This window comes from Acanthopagrus latus, chromosome 15, assembly GCF_904848185.1.
Source record: "Acanthopagrus latus isolate v.2019 chromosome 15, fAcaLat1.1, whole genome shotgun sequence".
Classification (NCBI taxonomy): domain Eukaryota; kingdom Metazoa; phylum Chordata; class Actinopteri; order Spariformes; family Sparidae; genus Acanthopagrus; species Acanthopagrus latus.
In genome coordinates, this window is record NC_051053.1 from 1,052,729 (window position 1) to 1,058,567 (window position 5,839).

Consider the following 5,839-nt stretch of genomic DNA (forward strand, 5'->3'; position numbering starts at 1 on the left):
GAGGGGGTGGGGGTGAGGAGAGGGGTGACTTCATGCTAAATAATGTGTGTCCAGCATAGAAAGGACGGCCCCCTCCCTCCCCTCCTCCCTCCCTCACTCACGCGTTCTTTCTTTCTTTCTTTCTTTCTTTCTTTCTTTCTTTCTTTCTCTGCGCACATGTACGTTACGCATCAATTTACTCAGTGCAAACACACACTGGCTTCCCTCTGCCATTGGCTCTCTCTACAAGCAGTCTCTTCATCTCTTTCTCCTTCCAGCCTCCAGAGAGCAGCTCTATATGGTTTTTTTCAGATGGTAGGTCATAATTTAATTGTTTTGATGCATGCAAAATGAAAGTACCTGAGGAGCAATCAGACACAAAGCTCCATATAACACTTTTTGACAAACACTGAGGTATAACATATGGTTACGTCTTTATTACCAGTGGTGATACTTACATGTTCATTGGTACGAGAGGCAGAGAGAACTAGAAAATGTTCAACATATATGTGTTGCTGCTGATTTGCAGTTTCTAGATATGATGACATGAAATGGCATTAAAAATGGAGGCACTGAGGAAGTTTGAGTTGCAGAGTGAGCACCGAATGAAGTTGTGCTATCAGCTGGAGTTCAGGCACTAACCCCAGTACAAGTTAGTCTGTTACTGGGCTGGAGGTGTCAGTTGAAATGTAATGAGCAGATGAGCTCAGTTAAGGAAGAGATGAGAGCAGTGTACCTGTCAGGTGAGCAGTAATTAACATTGATCCTCTTCCATTTTTCACATGTAACAACAGTGACTCTGTGGACTGTGTGGGCTGTAAACGCTGCCTAAACATGGCTGACCTACACTCAGTGATGTGCCTGAACGCATCCTGTGTTCACAGACAGAGGACTGGAGCTGCTGCTGGAGAGTTGAAATCCAGCAATCCATTTTTAAAGAAAACTAAAATACATTGGAAGCAATGTTCACTTTGACAAGCACACAATAAAGAGGTTGAAATACTACTGAGGCTTCATAAATATAAGAATTCAAATTCAAGTGTCAGTGACTCTAAGCAGATCAGCCATCAGTTAAAAACTGTAAAAGAGAATACATTTTTAAAAGTGAAAGCAGTGGAAATGTCTATGATGTGTTGGCGCTGTAAGCCGTTGAAACGTCCATTTAAGAGTAATGGCACATGTCCACAAGAGCATTTTTGAACTTGAGGGATCACACTACTTCCCATCTTTGTGCACTTGACCAACACAGGCTGCAACCACCGACAACTACACAAACACTCAATCGGTACTCATGGGCTGTATCCTACATCACTTACTACCCACTACCAAGTGGACTTTATAGTGAGTTCACTATAATAGTTGTGGTGCTGTCTGAATGTATAGTACTTTATTTTACCCTATTTAAGTATCCCACAATGCCATGTGAAAAGTAGTGTACAACCGGTCAACTGGTCACTAACCCCGCATTACATACTATATACTATATACTATATACATACATACTATACCATCACCAGGAACAAATAAATGACCAGAGCAATGTCCCACAGTGTTTTCTCATTTGACTGATGAACTCACTACAGAGAAGTGCTTTATAGTGAGTAGGGAGCAGTGATTTCAGAAACACTGGTCCGTCTGCTTTGGGATTTCAAACTGGGCCAAAATGGCTTGGAAACTTTCTCTATTATTATGTTTTGTTTTGAAAGACATTTTAGACAAGAAATGAACCATGTTGTTGCTGAGTCTGTCTGTATTTTGACTTGAGAGCAGTTGTTATTTTTTATGTTTTTTCAGGAGTTTAAGGAGGTGCCACGTCGTCCCAAATGGCCCTGATTTGCATTAAGTAACCTAGAGATAACTTTATGCAAATGTGGAGCAGGTAACATAACATCCCATCTTTCAAAATATAATGCTATGCTACTAGAATGAATTGCATTCACAATCGACAATGAATGAGAAGATCCCATGGAGTGAAATTAATTTTTCCCTCTCAGTTTCAGCCCTCCATCCAGAGTCCTGCACGGGTCTTATTTTTAAAACCCGCATCCACCCGTACCCGCCAGACTTAAATTTGTATCCGATCTGTTTTCCGACAGTAACACAAATGACATTCCGCATCCGAGCCGACCTGCTATAAATTGATACCGACACCCGACCTGCACCCGAAGGAAAACTCATTAGATGGCCTACATTTAAGAAATGTTCATTGATTGCCACGCCATAGACAACTTAAACTTAGGTTGAAGTTGAAAAGCATGATGAAAATCTTATTGTTTTTCACTCACTAATACAGTCAACAAACACAGACAATAATCCAGACATGGCTGTAAGGCAAATGATAAGCTATCAACACAAAATAGCCTCCATGGTTGCCTACTATCAAACAATTTAGTCTTCTATCACCGCCATGAAAAACAATAAAATAACATACCATCAACAGTGTTGACTAAAATAGACAATGTCCAAGTCACCTTAGCCCATGGCCCGGTCTTATGAAAATGAACCAAAAGTTTAGGCCTTTTCAATTCCTAATAAAGTGCACAAACAATATAGCCTGCATTACCAGACTACACAGGCTATTCAATTTTATACAATCAGATTATGAGCCTGACGTAGCACGGTTTAGTCGTCTTCGATTAAATGAGGGCAATTTTGGCTTACCTTACGCCGGGGAATTACAATATCTGGTGTTTGGCGTGGTGTTTTAGATTGCTGTGGAAAAAAAAGCACACCATCCACTGTTGATGGTTTTAGTTGGCTCCTCCGCACCTGAATAACATATCCAGCACAGAAGTCTCGCTCGCTTGCTGCACTTGGTGCAGGGATGGCGAGGATAAATCTTGCAGTCTGAGCAATAATGGGAAAGGAGTAACTGTGCTCTCCCCACCACGACAAAACATCAAAAGAGTCCTCCATAGGTGTTTTGTAATCAATGTAAGCAGCAACTTCGTCCTGGTACTGCAGGGCCCCCTCACTGGAACCCTCGACGTCTGACAGTGTGTCCACTGACATTCAAACTCGCCTCTCGGGTGGGGCCGGGGGCACTGCTCAGGATTTCCACGCTTATCCTTGAGTTCCGTGATGCATATAAAATAAAATAAAATTCAAACATTTGAGAACAACATTATACTGTATATATTAAAGCTAGGGTCTACAATCCTGGAGAGTTAGCAAGCGAGCTAGCAAGATTTGAATGTGGCACCTCCTCTAAGTCCCCCCCCCCACATCCTGTCAGTGCTCCGTCCAAAGCCACGCCCCCACAAACTTGAACTTGCATCTGGCAGTGGGGCTCAGCAGGGAGAAGGAGATGCCGGAGCATGACGCAGCAGTTCAGCTGAATTCAGCACAGAACAGACAGGAAATAAAGCGCTGAAATAGCAAACAACATCCGCTTACTTTTCAAAATAAAACACTCAGTGTTGACACCAGTACACGTCGTGAGGCCAGCTGTCTACCATACTGAGCCGGTGGGGACTGCCGGACAGCGGAGCAAAACTGGATCAGAGCCGCAACGCAGCGAACCGTATCCAGTGGAAACTGGGCCAACTCATTCTCATGGCTAAAAACAACACACAAAGAAGCTAATGTTAGCATTGGGCTAATACAAGCTACAAAGGTAGCCAAGTTGGCAAACCTTACAACATTACAGACCCTAAGTATATTTAGGGTATAGGCCTATAATGTTTTAGTTGGCTATGGTGTTGGTGATGGAACATGGACTGTCTGCATTAACACTGACTTTTCACAAGGTGCCGCATCTCACTGTGCACGTTTGCCACTTCACCACTACCAGTGAGTAGCTTCATACTTTTCAGTTTGGGGTACAGGAACATTGCGAGTCTGTGTAAAAGGTGGATGTCGAATTTATCTTGCAGAATACTGAGGCACTTCTCCTTCAGTGAGGTAATGGTCGAGCAATCAGTTGATGAGGCTTGCAAGTGGCATCTGAGGTGCTCATACCAAACAATGGTCAGATGGAGGGTCAAGGTTTTTGATGCCTCCAAAGCTTTAGTGGCTTCTTTAAATCACTCCAGGAATGTGACAGTGTCAGACAGGGCCTCTTTATCCAAGTCTGTCAGGCGGTCAACTTCCCCTCGCTCTTCCAGAAGTGTGCGGATGTCTTCATATTGACTGCTGATGGACTCTAGCATCGTATGCAGTGAATTCCAACGTGTCTCTACAGAGGTTTTGAGAGTCTTTTTCAGGCGAGTCTGGAGGTTGCTCTGTATGTCACCAGTGACTGGTGGCTCCCAGTTCTTGTTGTAGTGTAGAGTGACACAGAAATAGCCAGTTTTTCCAATAGTCATCCGTCCAAATGTCCAAGGTAACTGCACCATTACTGTTAACCAGCTGTGTTTTAAGTTTGGGATTGTTTGTTGATGAACCTTCGCAGCATATGTGTTCACTCCATGAGAGTGGTAGGATCAGACAGTAGTTGCTTAGCATCCACACGGCCAGCCCAAGCACCAACATCTAACAGCCCCTGCGCTAATGCAAAAAATCCTTTACCGTGTACTGCCTCAAAAGGTCGAATATTGTTGCACACAAAATTCACACACAGCCTGGTTATGGTGCACTTACCGTCTTTATGCGGTACCTTCAGTTCTGTCCTACTTTAACAATGTTGTTTTCATTATCTGACATAACAAACTTCTTCCACACATCAGACTCGAGTTTTGTATTTTAAAATCTCCACTCACTAGCCTTTTTTTGACATCTTCAGGCTCCATTTTGTGACTGTTGTCATCTCGGAATGCAAGTGAAGTGAAAGTAACCAACATGGGTGGGCGGGGAGTGGGAGTTCTGGGAGGGCGCCAGCAGCCATGAATAAGCTCATATGAAATATAAATGCTTATCATTTAGAAATGCGGGCATATTTTTGTAGATGTTTCACAAATAATGACATCAAATTTTTTTGCACGTGACACCTTGAAAATGGCAATATCAACATCCGACCTGCACCCGTGTTGATACAGTCCATTATTTTTCACCCATTTCATCCAAAGTATGTGGGTCATCCGTCGGATATCTGCAGGTACCCGACCCCTTGCAGGACTCTGCTTCCATCCACGCAAACATTTTTCACCTCCAAACTGTTTCCAGAATAGTTTCCAGAGTGTTTACATTCTGAAACCAAGGAGCAAAGGCTGTGTGGCAACTACATTCGACTGTTTTCTGTCATGTACTAACGACCGCTGTGCTCACTCAATTTAACCGTTCATACAGCTGAATGCATTTCACAGCTATTGTTACTGCATTTATGCTAATTTTCACTTTACAATTAATGGAATGAGGACAAATAATGATGTAAAATAGTAATGTTTTTTTAACAGTGTAGCAGCTTTGCAATGACTGCTGGTTAGTAAGAAGTGTTCATGAACCTGAACTAAAGAACTACTTGCACTTCTGACTCCACCTTTAAATCCCGCCTGAAAACACACCTATTCCGAGTGGCCTACTCGACAGCTGACTAATCATACAATCACACTCTCACCTATTTTATTATTGAACTACGTAATTTGCATCTCCTATTCATTTATTTTCTTATCTTTCCTAAACAGCACTAAAATGTTTCTTGATATTTTATTTATTGATTTATTTTTTCTTGGATGTACTGTTGTTGTTGTTATGTGTGGCATCCTTGAGTGCTATGTAAGGTGCCTTCAAATAAAATGCATTATTATTATTATTATTATTATTATTATTATTATTATTATTATTATTATTATTATTATTATTAATTTACGTGTGTTCAGTTGTCTGTCACCTGCCAGTCAAAGCATTGGTACAGCTGTTGACCTGCATTTTCTGTTTTGTTTTGGGTTATTTTTAAATTCTCTCTTTTTTTTTTTAGAAAGGC